The sequence below is a fragment of the Somniosus microcephalus genome, unplaced genomic scaffold, assembly GCF_052327205.1.
Source record: "Somniosus microcephalus isolate GS21.2 unplaced genomic scaffold, FLI_Smic_1.0 unresolved_chr3, whole genome shotgun sequence".
NCBI lineage: Eukaryota > Metazoa > Chordata > Chondrichthyes > Squaliformes > Somniosidae > Somniosus > Somniosus microcephalus.
In genome coordinates, this window is record NW_028225181.1 from 15,871,433 (window position 1) to 15,884,010 (window position 12,578).

At 59.9% G+C, this 12,578-nt stretch overlaps 1 protein-coding gene across 1 annotated transcript in view; it reads left to right on the plus strand.

Annotated features, from left to right (window-relative positions):
- Nucleotides 1–12,578, plus strand: part of LOC147091223 (calsyntenin-3-like) — a 105,731-nt gene that overhangs the window by 433 nt on the left and 92,720 nt on the right. The gene's annotated exons all lie outside the window — the stretch shown is intronic.

A 12,578-nucleotide genomic window follows, 5' to 3' on the forward strand; every position in this document is an offset into this window, starting at 1 on the left:
TTTTTAAAAACGTATTATTTCCTTAGACACAAGTTACCTCTCAACAACAACACAGGGGCAGAAGGAAAGAGACTGCATTCTGCATATTTGTGCCTTTGATTTTTAAAACAAGCCCACTTGGCTTATTTCCACAGGAGAGTTTTTTTCACATTGCTTTATTTTTACATTAATTAACAACAAATAAATAAACAAGCCTGCTTATTTTCATCACCATTGATATCGAAGACAAGAATCAGGCAGCAGGCAGATGTTTAGCAGAGGGATAGTCCACTGCTAAGATATTATTAAACGCAGTCGTCACAATTTAAGATGCAGGGGCATCTGCAGTTGTGTCCATTTTTTAAAAAATTGCAGCAGATTCATGTTTTTGAGTGTCAGGGAGGAATCCTGGGCAGATTGGTCCAATCGTTTTCTGGAATTTGCAGTGCTGGGGGTTGGATGGGGAGGGGAGCAAGGTGGAATGGGCAATGAGAAGGTGTCTTGGGTCTCCATCCCCCCCCTGCCCGTTCGTTATTCAATGCAGCAAACCCAGCTCAGGTGTCAGTCTTGGAGGAGGGGGTACCACTCTCTCCTGTCTCTGAGTCACAAGGTTCGTAGGTGTGAAAACAACCCTCCCACTACAGAGACTCGGACCCCATAAATCCACTCCCCGCTTGCCCAATACTGGGGGAGCGCCGCACTGTCGGAGGGGCAGTACTGAGGGAGCGCCGCACTGTCGGAGGGGCAGTACTGAGGGAGCGCCGCACTGTCGGAGGGGCAGTACTGAGGGAGCGCTTCACTGTCGGAGGGGCAGTACTGAGGGAGCGCCGCACTGTCGGAGGGGCAGTACTGAGGGAGCGCCGCACTGTCGGAGGGGCAGTACTGAGGGAGCGCTGCACTGTCGGAGGGGCAGTACTGAGGGAGCGCCGCACTGTCGGAGGGGCAGTACTGAGGGAGCGCCGAACTGTCGGAGGTGCAGTACTGAGGGAGTGCCGCACTGTCGGAGGGGCAGTACTGAGGGAGCGCCGCACTGTCGGAGGGGCAGTACTGAGGGAGCGCTGCACTGTCGGAGGGGCAGTACTGAGGGAGCGCCGCACTGTCGGAGGGGCAGTACTGAGGGAGTGCCGCACTGTCGGAAGGGCAGTACTGAGGGAGCGCTGCACTGTCGGAGGGGCAGTACTGAGGGAGCGCTGCACTGTCGGAGGGACAGTACTGAGGGACCGCTGCACTGTCCGAGGGGCAGTACTGAGGGAGCGCTGCACTCTCGGAGGGGCAGTACTGAGGGAGCGCTGCACTGTCGGAGGGGCAGTACTGAGGGAGCGCCGCACTGTCGGAGGGGCAGTACTGAGGGAGCGCCGCACTTTCGGAGGGGCAGTACTGAGGGAGCGCTGCACTGTCGGAGGGGCAGTACTGAGGGAGCGCTGCAGTGTCGGAGGGGCAGTACTGAGGGAGCGCCGCACTGTCGGAGGGGCAGTACTGAGGGAGCGCTGCACTGTCGGAGGGGCAGTACTGAGGGAGCGCTTCACTGTCGGAGGGGCAGTACTGAGGGAGCGCCGCACTGACGGAGGGGCAGTACTGAGGGAGCGCTGCACTCTCGGAGGGGCAGTACTGAGGGAGCGCTGCACTGTCGGAGGGGCAGTACTGAGGGAGTGTTGCACTGTCGGAGGGGCAGTACTGAGGGAGTGCTGCACTGTCGGAGGGGCAGTACTGAGGGAGCGCTGCACTGTCGGAGGGGCAGTACTGAGGGAGCGCTGCACTGTCGGAGGGGCAGTACTGAGGGAGCGCTGCACTGTCGGAGGGGCAGTACTGAGGGAGCGCTGCACTGTCGGAGGGGCAGTACTGAGGGAGTGCTGCACTGTCGGAGGGGCAGTACTGAGGGAGTGCTGCACTGTCAGAGGGGCAGTACTGAGGGAGCGCTGCACTGTCGGAGGGGCAGTACTGAGGGAGCGCTGCACTGTGGGAGGGGCAGTACTGAGGGAGCGCTGCACTGTCAGAGGGACAGTACTGAGGGAGCGCCGCACTGTCGGAGGGGCAGTACTGAGGGAGCGCCGCACTGTCGGAGGGGCAGTACTGAGGGAGCGCCGCACTGTCGGAGGGGCAGTACTGAGGGAGCGCCGCACTGTCGAAGGGGCAGTACTGAGGGAGCGCCGCACTGTCGGAGGGGCAGTACTGAGGGAGCGCTGCACTGTCGGAGGGGCAGTACTGAGGGAGCGCCGCACTGTCGGAGGGGCAGTACTGAGGGAGCGCTTCACTGTCGGAGGGGCAGTACTGAGGGAGCGCTTCACTGTCGGAGGGGCAGTACTGAGGGAGCGCTGCACTGTCGGAGGGGCAGTACTGAGGGAGCGCTGCACTCTCGGAGGGGCAGTACTGAGGGAGCGCCGCACTGTCGGAGGGGCAGTACTGAGGGAGCGCCGCACTGTCAGAGGGGCATTACTGAGGGAGCGCTGCACTGTCGGAGGGGCAGTACTGAGGGAGCGCCGCACTGTCGGAGGGGCAGTACTGAGGGAGCGCTTCACTGTCGGAGGGGCAGTACTGAGGGAGCGATGCACTGTCGGAGGGGCAGTACTGAGGGAGCGCTGCACTCTCGGAGGGGCAGTACTGAGGGAGCGCCGCACTGTCGGAGGGGCAGTACTGAGGGAGTGCTGCACTGTCGGAGGGGCAGTACTGAGGGAGCGCTGCACTGTCGGAGGGGCAGTACTGAGGGAGCGCCGCACTGTCGGAGGGGCAGTACTGAGGGAGCCCTGCACTGTCGGAGGGACAGTACTGAGGGACCGCTGCACTGTCGGAGGCGGCAGTACTGAGGGAGTGCTGCACTGTCGGAGGGGCAGTACTGAGGGAGCGCCGCACTGTCGGAGGGGCAGTACTGAGGGAGCCCTGCACTGTCGGAGGGACAGTACTGAGGGAGCACTGCACTGTCGGAGGGACAGTACTGAGGGACCGCTGCACTGTCGGAGGCGGCAGTACTGAGGGAGTGCTGCACTGTCGGAGAGGCAGTACTGAGGGAGTGCTGCACTGTCGGAGAGGCAGTACTGAGGGAGTGCTGCACTGTCGGAGGGGCAGTACTGAGGGAGCGCTGCACTGTCGGAGGAGCAGTACTGAGGGAGCGCGCACTGTCGGAGGGACAGTACTGAGGGACCGCTGCACTGTCGGAGGGGCCGTACTGAGGGAGCGCTGCACTGTCGGAGGGGCAGTACTGAGGGAGCGCTGCACTGTCGGAGGGGCAGTACTGAGGGAGCGCCGCACTGTCGGAGGGGCAGTACTGAGGGAGTGCCGCACTCTCAGAGGGGCAGTACTGAGGGAGCCCTGCACTGTCGGAGGGACAGTACTGAGGGACCGCTGCACTGTCGGAGGCGGCAGTACTGAGGGAGCGCTGCACTGTCGGAGGGACAGTACTGAGGGACCGCTGCACTGTCGGAGGGGCAGTACTGAGGGAGCGCCGCACTGTCGGAGGGGCAGTACTGAGGGAGCGCCGCACTGTCAGAGGAGCAGTACTGAGGGAGCGCTGCACTGTCGGAGGGGCAGTACTGAGGGAGCGCCGCACTGTCGGAGGGGCAGTACTGAGGGAGCGCTGCACTGTCGGAGGGGCAGTACTGAGGGAGCGCCGCACTGTCGGAGGGGCAGTACTGAGGGAGCGCTGCACTGTCGGAGGGGCAGTACTGAGGGAGCGCCGCACTGTCGGAGGTGCAGTACTGAGGGAGTGCCGCACTGTCGGAGGGGCAGTACTGAGGGAGCGCCGCACTGTCGGAGGGGCAGTACTGAGGGAGCGCTGCACTGTCGGAGGGGCAGTACTGAGGGAGCGCCGCACTGTCGGAGGGGCAGTACTGAGGGAGTGCCGCACTGTCGGAAGGGCAGTACTGAGGGAGCGCTGCACTGTCGGAGGGGCAGTACTGAGGGAGCGCTGCACTGTCGGAGGGACAGTACTGAGGGACCGCTGCACTGTCCGAGGGGCAGTACTGAGGGAGCGCTGCACTCTCGGAGGGGCAGTACTGAGGGAGCGCTGCACTGTCGGAGGGGCAGTACTGAGGGAGCGCCGCACTGTCGGAGGGGCAGTACTGAGGGAGCGCCGCGCTGTCGGAGGGGCAGTACTGTGGGAGCGCAGCACTGTCGGAGGGGCAGTACTGAGGGAGCGCTGCAGCGTCGGAGGGGCAGTACTGAGGGAGCGCCGCACTGTCGGAGGGGCAGTACTGAGGGAGCGCTGCACTGTCGGAGGGGCAGTACTGAGGGAGCGCTTCACTGTCGGAGGGGCAGTACTGAGGGAGCGCCGCACTGACGGAGGGGCAGTACTGAGGGAGCGCTGCACTCTCGGAGGGGCAGTACTGAGGGAGCGCTGCACTGTCGGAGGGGCAGTACTGAGGGAGTGTTGCACTGTCGGAGGGGCAGTACTGAGGGAGTGCTGCACTGTCGGAGGGGCAGTACTGAGGGAGCGCTGCACTGTCGGAGGGGCAGTACTGAGGGAGCGCTGCACTGTCGGAGGGGCAGTACTGAGGGAGCGCTGCACTGTCGGAGGGGCAGTACTGAGGGAGCGCTGCACTGTCGGAGGGGCAGTACTGAGGGAGTGCTGCACTGTCGGAGGGGCAGTACTGAGGGAGTGCTGCACTGTCAGAGGGGCAGTACTGAGGGAGTGCCGCACTGTCGGAAGGGCAGTACTGAGGGAGCGCTGCACTGTCGGAGGGGCAGTACTGAGGGAGCGCTGCACTGTCGGAGGGACAGTACTGAGGGACCGCTGCACTGTCCGAGGGGCAGTACTGAGGGAGCGCTGCACTCTCGGAGGGGCAGTACTGAGGGAGCGCTGCACTGTCGGAGGGGCAGTACTGAGGGAGCGCCGCACTGTCGGAGGGGCAGTACTGAGGGAGCGCCGCACTGTCGGAGGGGCAGTACTGAGGGAGCGCTGCACTGTCGGAGGGGCAGTACTGAGGGAGCGCTGCAGTGTCGGAGGGGCAGTACTGAGGGAGCGCCGCACTGTCGGAGGGGCAGTACTGAGGGAGCGCTGCACTGTCGGAGGGGCAGTACTGAGGGAGCGCTTCACTGTCGGAGGGGCAGTACTGAGGGAGCGCCGCACTGACGGAGGGGCAGTACTGAGGGAGCGCTGCACTCTCGGAGGGGCAGTACTGAGGGAGCGCTGCACTGTCGGAGGGGCAGTACTGAGGGAGTGTTGCACTGTCGGAGGGGCAGTACTGAGGGAGTGCTGCACTGTCGGAGGGGCAGTACTGAGGGAGCGCTGCACTGTCGGAGGGGCAGTACTGAGGGAGCGCTGCACTGTCGGAGGGGCAGTACTGAGGGAGCGCTGCACTGTCGGAGGGGCAGTACTGAGGGAGCGCTGCACTGTCGGAGGGGCAGTACTGAGGGAGTGCTGCACTGTCGGAGGGGCAGTACTGAGGGAGTGCTGCACTGTCAGAGGGGCAGTACTGAGGGAGCGCTGCACTGTCGGAGGGGCAGTACTGAGGGAGCGCTGCACTGTGGGAGGGGCAGTACTGAGGGAGCGCTGCACTGTCAGAGGGACAGTACTGAGGGAGCGCCGCACTGTCGGAGGGGCAGTACTGAGGGAGCGCCGCACTGTCGGAGGGGCAGTACTGAGGGAGCGCCGCACTGTCGGAGGGGCAGTACTGAGGGAGCGCCGCACTGTCGAAGGGGCAGTACTGAGGGAGCGCCGCACTGTCGGAGGGGCAGTACTGAGGGAGCGCTGCACTGTCGGAGGGGCAGTACTGAGGGAGCGCCGCACTGTCGGAGGGGCAGTACTGAGGGAGCGCTTCACTGTCGGAGAGGCAGTACTGAGGGAGCGCTTCACTGTCGGAGGGGCAGTACTGAGGGAGCGCTGCACTGTCGGAGGGGCAGTACTGAGGGAGCGCTGCACTCTCGGAGGGGCAGTACTGAGGGAGCGCCGCACTGTCGGAGGGGCAGTACTGAGGGAGCGCCGCACTGTCAGAGGGGCATTACTGAGGGAGCGCTGCACTGTCGGAGGGGCAGTACTGAGGGAGCGCCGCACTGTCGGAGGGGCAGTACTGAGGGAGCGCTTCACTGTCGGAGGGGCAGTACTGAGGGAGCGATGCACTGTCGGAGGGGCAGTACTGAGGGAGCGCTGCACTCTCGGAGGGGCAGTACTGAGGGAGCGCCGCACTGTCGGAGGGGCAGTACTGAGGGAGTGCTGCACTGTCGGAGGGGCAGTACTGAGGGAGCGCTGCACTGTCGGAGGGGCAGTACTGAGGGAGCGCCGCACTGTCGGAGGGGCAGTACTGAGGGAGCCCTGCACTGTCGGAGGGACAGTACTGAGGGACCGCTGCACTGTCGGAGGCGGCAGTACTGAGGGAGTGCTGCACTGTCGGAGGGGCAGTACTGAGGGAGCGCCGCACTGTCGGAGGGGCAGTACTGAGGGAGCCCTGCACTGTCGGAGGGACAGTACTGAGGGAGCACTGCACTGTCGGAGGGACAGTACTGAGGGACCGCTGCACTGTCGGAGGCGGCAGTACTGAGGGAGTGCTGCACTGTCGGAGAGGCAGTACTGAGGGAGTGCTGCACTGTCGGAGAGGCAGTACTGAGGGAGTGCTGCACTGTCGGAGGGGCAGTACTGAGGGAGCGCTGCACTGTCGGAGGAGCAGTACTGAGGGAGCGCGCACTGTCGGAGGGACAGTACTGAGGGACCGCTGCACTGTCGGAGGGGCAGTACTGAGGGAGCGCTGCACTGTCGGAGGGGCAGTACTGAGGGAGCGCTGCACTGTCGGAGGGGCAGTACTGAGGGAGCGCCGCACTGTCGGAGGGGCAGTACTGAGGGAGTGCCGCACTCTCAGAGGGGCAGTACTGAGGGAGCCCTGCACTGTCGGAGGGACAGTACTGAGGGACCGCTGCACTGTCGGAGGCGGCAGTACTGAGGGAGCGCTGCACTGTCGGAGGGACAGTACTGAGGGACCGCTGCACTGTCGGAGGGGCAGTACTGAGGGAGCGCCGCACTGTCGGAGGGGCAGTACTGAGGGAGCGCCGCACTGTCAGAGGAGCAGTACTGAGGGAGCGCTGCACTGTCGGAGGGGCAGTACTGAGGGAGCGCCGCACTGTCGGAGGGGCAGTACTGAGGGAGCGCTGCACTGTCGGAGGGGCAGTACTGAGGGAGCGCCGCACTGTCGGAGGGGCAGTACTGAGGGAGCGCTGCACTGTCGGAGGGGCAGTACTGAGGGAGCGCCGCACTGTCGGAGGTGCAGTACTGAGGGAGTGCCGCACTGTCGGAGGGGCAGTACTGAGGGAGCGCCGCACTGTCGGAGGGGCAGTACTGAGGGAGCGCTGCACTGTCGGAGGGGCAGTACTGAGGGAGCGCCGCACTGTCGGAGGGGCAGTACTGAGGGAGTGCCGCACTGTCGGAAGGGCAGTACTGAGGGAGCGCTGCACTGTCGGAGGGGCAGTACTGAGGGAGCGCTGCACTGTCGGAGGGACAGTACTGAGGGACCGCTGCACTGTCCGAGGGGCAGTACTGAGGGAGCGCTGCACTCTCGGAGGGGCAGTACTGAGGGAGCGCTGCACTGTCGGAGGGGCAGTACTGAGGGAGCGCCGCACTGTCGGAGGGGCAGTACTGAGGGAGCGCCGCGCTGTCGGAGGGGCAGTACTGAGGGAGCGCAGCACTGTCGGAGGGGCAGTACTGAGGGAGCGCTGCAGCGTCGGAGGGGCAGTACTGAGGGAGCGCCGCACTGTCGGAGGGGCAGTACTGAGGGAGCGCTGCACTGTCGGAGGGGCAGTACTGAGGGAGCGCTTCACTGTCGGAGGGGCAGTACTGAGGGAGCGCCGCACTGACGGAGGGGCAGTACTGAGGGAGCGCTGCACTCTCGGAGGGGCAGTACTGAGGGAGCGCTGCACTGTCGGAGGGGCAGTACTGAGGGAGTGTTGCACTGTCGGAGGGGCAGTACTGAGGGAGTGCTGCACTGTCGGAGGGGCAGTACTGAGGGAGCGCTGCACTGTCGGAGGGGCAGTACTGAGGGAGCGCTGCACTGTCGGAGGGGCAGTACTGAGGGAGCGCTGCACTGTCGGAGGGGCAGTACTGAGGGAGCGCTGCACTGTCGGAGGGGCAGTACTGAGGGAGTGCTGCACTGTCGGAGGGGCAGTACTGAGGGAGTGCTGCACTGTCAGAGGGGCAGTACTGAGGGAGCGCTGCACTGTCGGAGGGGCAGTACTGAGGGAGCGCTGCACTGTGGGAGGGGCAGTACTGAGGGAGCGCTGCACTGTCAGAGGGACAGTACTGAGGGAGCGCCGCACTGTCGGAGGGGCAGTACTGAGGGAGCGCTGCACTGTCGGAGGGGCAGTACTGAGGGAGCGCCGCACTGTCGGAGGGGCAGTACTGAGGGAGCGCCGCACTGTCGAAGGGGCAGTACTGAGGGAGCGCCGCACTGTCGGAGGGGCAGTACTGAGGGAGCGCTGCACTGTCGGAGGGGCAGTACTGAGGGAGCGCCGCACTGTCGGAGGGGCAGTACTGAGGGAGCGCTTCACTGTCGGAGGGGCAGTACTGAGGGAGCGCTTCACTGTCGGAGGGGCAGTACTGAGGGAGCGCTGCACTGTCGGAGGGGCAGTACTGAGGGAGCGCTGCACTCTCGGAGGGGCAGTACTGAGGGAGCGCCGCACTGTCGGAGGGGCAGTACTGAGGGAGCGCCGCACTGTCAGAGGGGCAGTACTGAGGGAGCGCTGCACTGTCGGAGGGGCAGTACTGAGGGAGCGCCGCACTGTCGGAGGGGCAGTACTGAGGGAGCGCTTCACTGTCGGAGGGGCAGTACTGAGGGAGCGCTGCACTGTCGGAGGGGCAGTACTGAGGGAGCGCTGCACTCTCGGAGGGGCAGTACTGAGGGAGCGCCGCACTGTCGGAGGGGCAGTACTGAGGGAGTGCTGCACTGTCGGAGGGGCAGTACTGAGGGAGCGCTGCACTGTCGGAGGGGCAGTACTGAGGGAGCGCCGCACTGTCGGAGGGGCAGTACTGAGGGAGCCCTGCACTGTCGGAGGGACAGTACTGAGGGACCGCTGCACTGTCGGAGGCGGCAGTACTGAGGGAGTGCTGCACTGTCGGAGGGGCAGTACTGAGGGAGCGCCGCACTGTCGGAGGGGCAGTACTGAGGGAGCCCTGCACTGTCGGAGGGACAGTACTGAGGGAGCACTGCACTGTTGGAGGGACAGTACTGAGGGACCGCTGCACTGTCGGAGGCGGCAGTACTGAGGGAGTGCTGCACTGTCGGAGAGGCAGTACTGAGGGAGTGCTGCACTGTCGGAGAGGCAGTACTGAGGGAGTGCTGCACTGTCGGAGGGGCAGTACTGAGGGAGCGCTGCACTGTCGGAGGAGCAGTACTGAGGGAGCGCGCACTGTCGGAGGGACAGTACTGAGGGACCGCTGCACTGTCGGAGGGGCAGCACTGAGGGAGCACCGCACTGTCGGAGGGGCAGTACTGAGGGAGTGCCGCACTCTCAGAGGGGCAGTACTGAGGGAGCCCTGCACTGTCGGAGGGACAGTACTGAGGGACCGCTGCACTGTCGGAGGCGGCAGTACTGAGGGAGCGCTGCACTGTCGGAGGGACAGTACTGAGGGACCGCTGCACTGTCGGAGGGGCAGTACTGAGGGAGCGCTGCACTGTCGGAGGGGCAGTACTGAGGGAGCGGCGCACTGTCGGAGGGGCAGTACTGAGGGAGCGCCGCACTCTCAGAGGGGCAGTACTGAGGGACCGCTGCACTGTCGGAGGCGGCAGTACTGAGGGAGCGCTGCACTGTCGGAGGGGCAGTACTGAGGGAGCATTGCACTGTCGGAGGAGCAGTACTGAGGGAGCGCTGCACTGTCGGAGGAGCAGTACTGAGGGAGCGCCGCACTGTCGGAGGCGGCAGTACTGAGGGAGCGCTGCACTGTCGGAGGGGCAGTACTGAGGGACCGCTGCACTGTCGGAGGAGCAGTACTGAGGGAGCGCCGCACTGTCGGAGGCGGCAGTACTGAGGGAGCGCTGCACTGTCGGAGGGGCAGTACTGAGGGAGCGCTGCACTGTTGGAGGGACAGTACTGAGGGAGCGCTGCACTGTCGGAGTGGCAGTACTGAGGGAGAGCTGGTGTACAAGGACACCCAGGTCCCTCTGTACATCAGCATTCCCCAATCTATCATCATTTAAATAATACTCTGCCTTTCCCTTTTTCCTACTGAAGTGGATAACTTCACATTTATCCACGTTATACTGCATCTGCCATGTATTTGCCCACTCACTTAACTTGTCTAAATCGCCTTGAAGCCTCTTTGCATCCTCCTCACAACTCACAATCCCACCTAGTTTCGTGTCGTCAGCAAACTTGGAAATATTACATTTGGTTCCCTCATCCAAATCATTAATATATATTGTGAATAGCTGGGGCCCAAGCACTGATCCCTGCGGTACCCCACTAGTCACCGCCTGCCACCCCGAAAAAGACCCATTTATTCCTACACTCTGTTTCCTGTCGGTTAACCAATTTTCAATCCATGCCAGTATATTACCCCCAATCCCATGTGCTGTAATTTGCCCACTAACCTCTTATGTGGGACTTTAATCAAAAGCCTTCTGAAAATCCAAATACACCACATCCACTGGTTCTCCCTTATCTACTCTACCAGTTACATCCTCAAAAAACTCCAGTAGGTTTGTCAAACACGATTTCCCTTTCCTAAATCCATGTTGACTTTGTCTAATCCCGTTGATATTTTCTAAGTGTCCTGTTATCACATCCTTTATAATAGACTCTAGCATTTTCTCTACTACTGATGTTAGGCTAACCGGTCTGTAGTTCCCTGTTTTCTCTCTCCCTCCTTTTTTAAATAGTGGGGTTACATTTGCCACCCTCCAATCTGCAGGAACTGTTCCATAATCTAAAGAATTTTGGAAGATGACAACCAATGCATCCACTATTTCCATGGCTACCTCTTTAAGTACTCTGGGATGCAGATTATCAGGCCCTGGGGATTTATCGGCTTTCAGTCCCATTAATTTCTCCAACACTATTTTTTTACTAATACTAATTTCCTTTAATTCCTCCTTCTCACTAGACCCTTGGTTCCCTCGCATTTCTGGGAAGTTATTTGTGTCCTCTTCCATGAAGACAGCATCAAAGTATTTGTTTAATTGCTCTGCCATTTCCTTGTTCCCCATTATAAATTCTCCTGTCTGACTGTAGGGGACCTACATTTGTCTTCACTAATCTTTTTCTTTTTACATACTTGTAGAAGCTTTTACAGTCTGCTTTTATGTTCCTTGCAAGTTTACTCTCATACTCTATTTTTCCCCTCTTAATCAATCTCTTGGTCCTTTTTTGCTGAACTCTAAACTGCTCCCAATCCTCAGGCTTGCTACTTTTTCTGGCAACTTTATATGACTCCTCTTTGGATCTAATACTATCCTTAATTTCTTTTGTTAGCCATGGTTGGGCCACATTTCCTTTTGTGTTTTTGCACCAAAAAGGAATGTATAACTGTTGCAATTCATGCATTCATTCCTTAAATGGTAGCCATTGCCTATCCACCGTCATGCCTTTTAATAAAGCTCTCTAATTTATCACAACCATCTCACTCATATCTTCATAGTTTCCTTTGTTTAGATTTAGGACCCTAGTTTCGGATTGGACTTCTTCACTTTCCATCTTAATGAAGAATTCTAACATGTTATGGTCACTCTTCCCTAAAGGATCCCGCACAACAAGATTATTAATTAACCCCTTCTCATTGCAAAATACCCAATCCAGGATAGCCTGTTCCCTAGTTGGCGCCTCAACGTACTGGTCTAAAAAAATATCTCGTACACACTCCAGGAATTCATCCTCCACAGTATTATTGCTAATTTGGTTCGGCCAGTCTATATGTAGATTAAAGTCACCCATGATTACTGTAGTACCCTTGTTACATGTATCTCTAATTTCCTGTTTGATGCCGTCCCCTACATTACCACTACTGTTTGGAGGCCTATAGACAACTCCCACCAATGTTTTCTGCCCCTTGGTGCTTCTTAGCTCCACCCAGACTGATTCTACATCTTGATTTTCTGAGCCAATATCCTTTTTCACTATTGCTCTGATTTCATCCTTTACTAACAACACCACCCCACCTCCTTTTCCTTTTTGCCTGTCCTTCCTAAATATTGAATATCCTTGGATATTCAGCTCCCAGCCTTGGTCACCCTGCAGCCATGTCTCCGTAATCGCAATTATATCGTATCCGTTTACATCGATTTGTGCTGTTAATTCACCTACCTTATTACGAATGCTTCGTGCACTCGGAGACAGTGCCTTTAGATTTGTCTTTTTAACATTTTTAGACATCTTAACATTTTTTTGTACTGTGGCCCTATTTGCCTTATTACCATTTTTTCTTACCCGGACCTTATTTGTCAGTGCTGTAGGAATCGATCTATCCCTAACTGAAGCACTGAAGTCGAGTCAGTTCAATAATTCAACTGAATTTAATCAAACAAGTGAACAAAACAAAAACATGCAGGAGCAACAGCAAACAGGTCTTTTCAGCAGCTTGTTACACGAGGTCTGGGCTTAGAACCTCCCAGTCTCTGACGTCATGACGTCATCACGTTTCCCGCCGTTCGGGGCATCACGTGACCAACGTGATGACGTCATCACGTTGTTTCAGG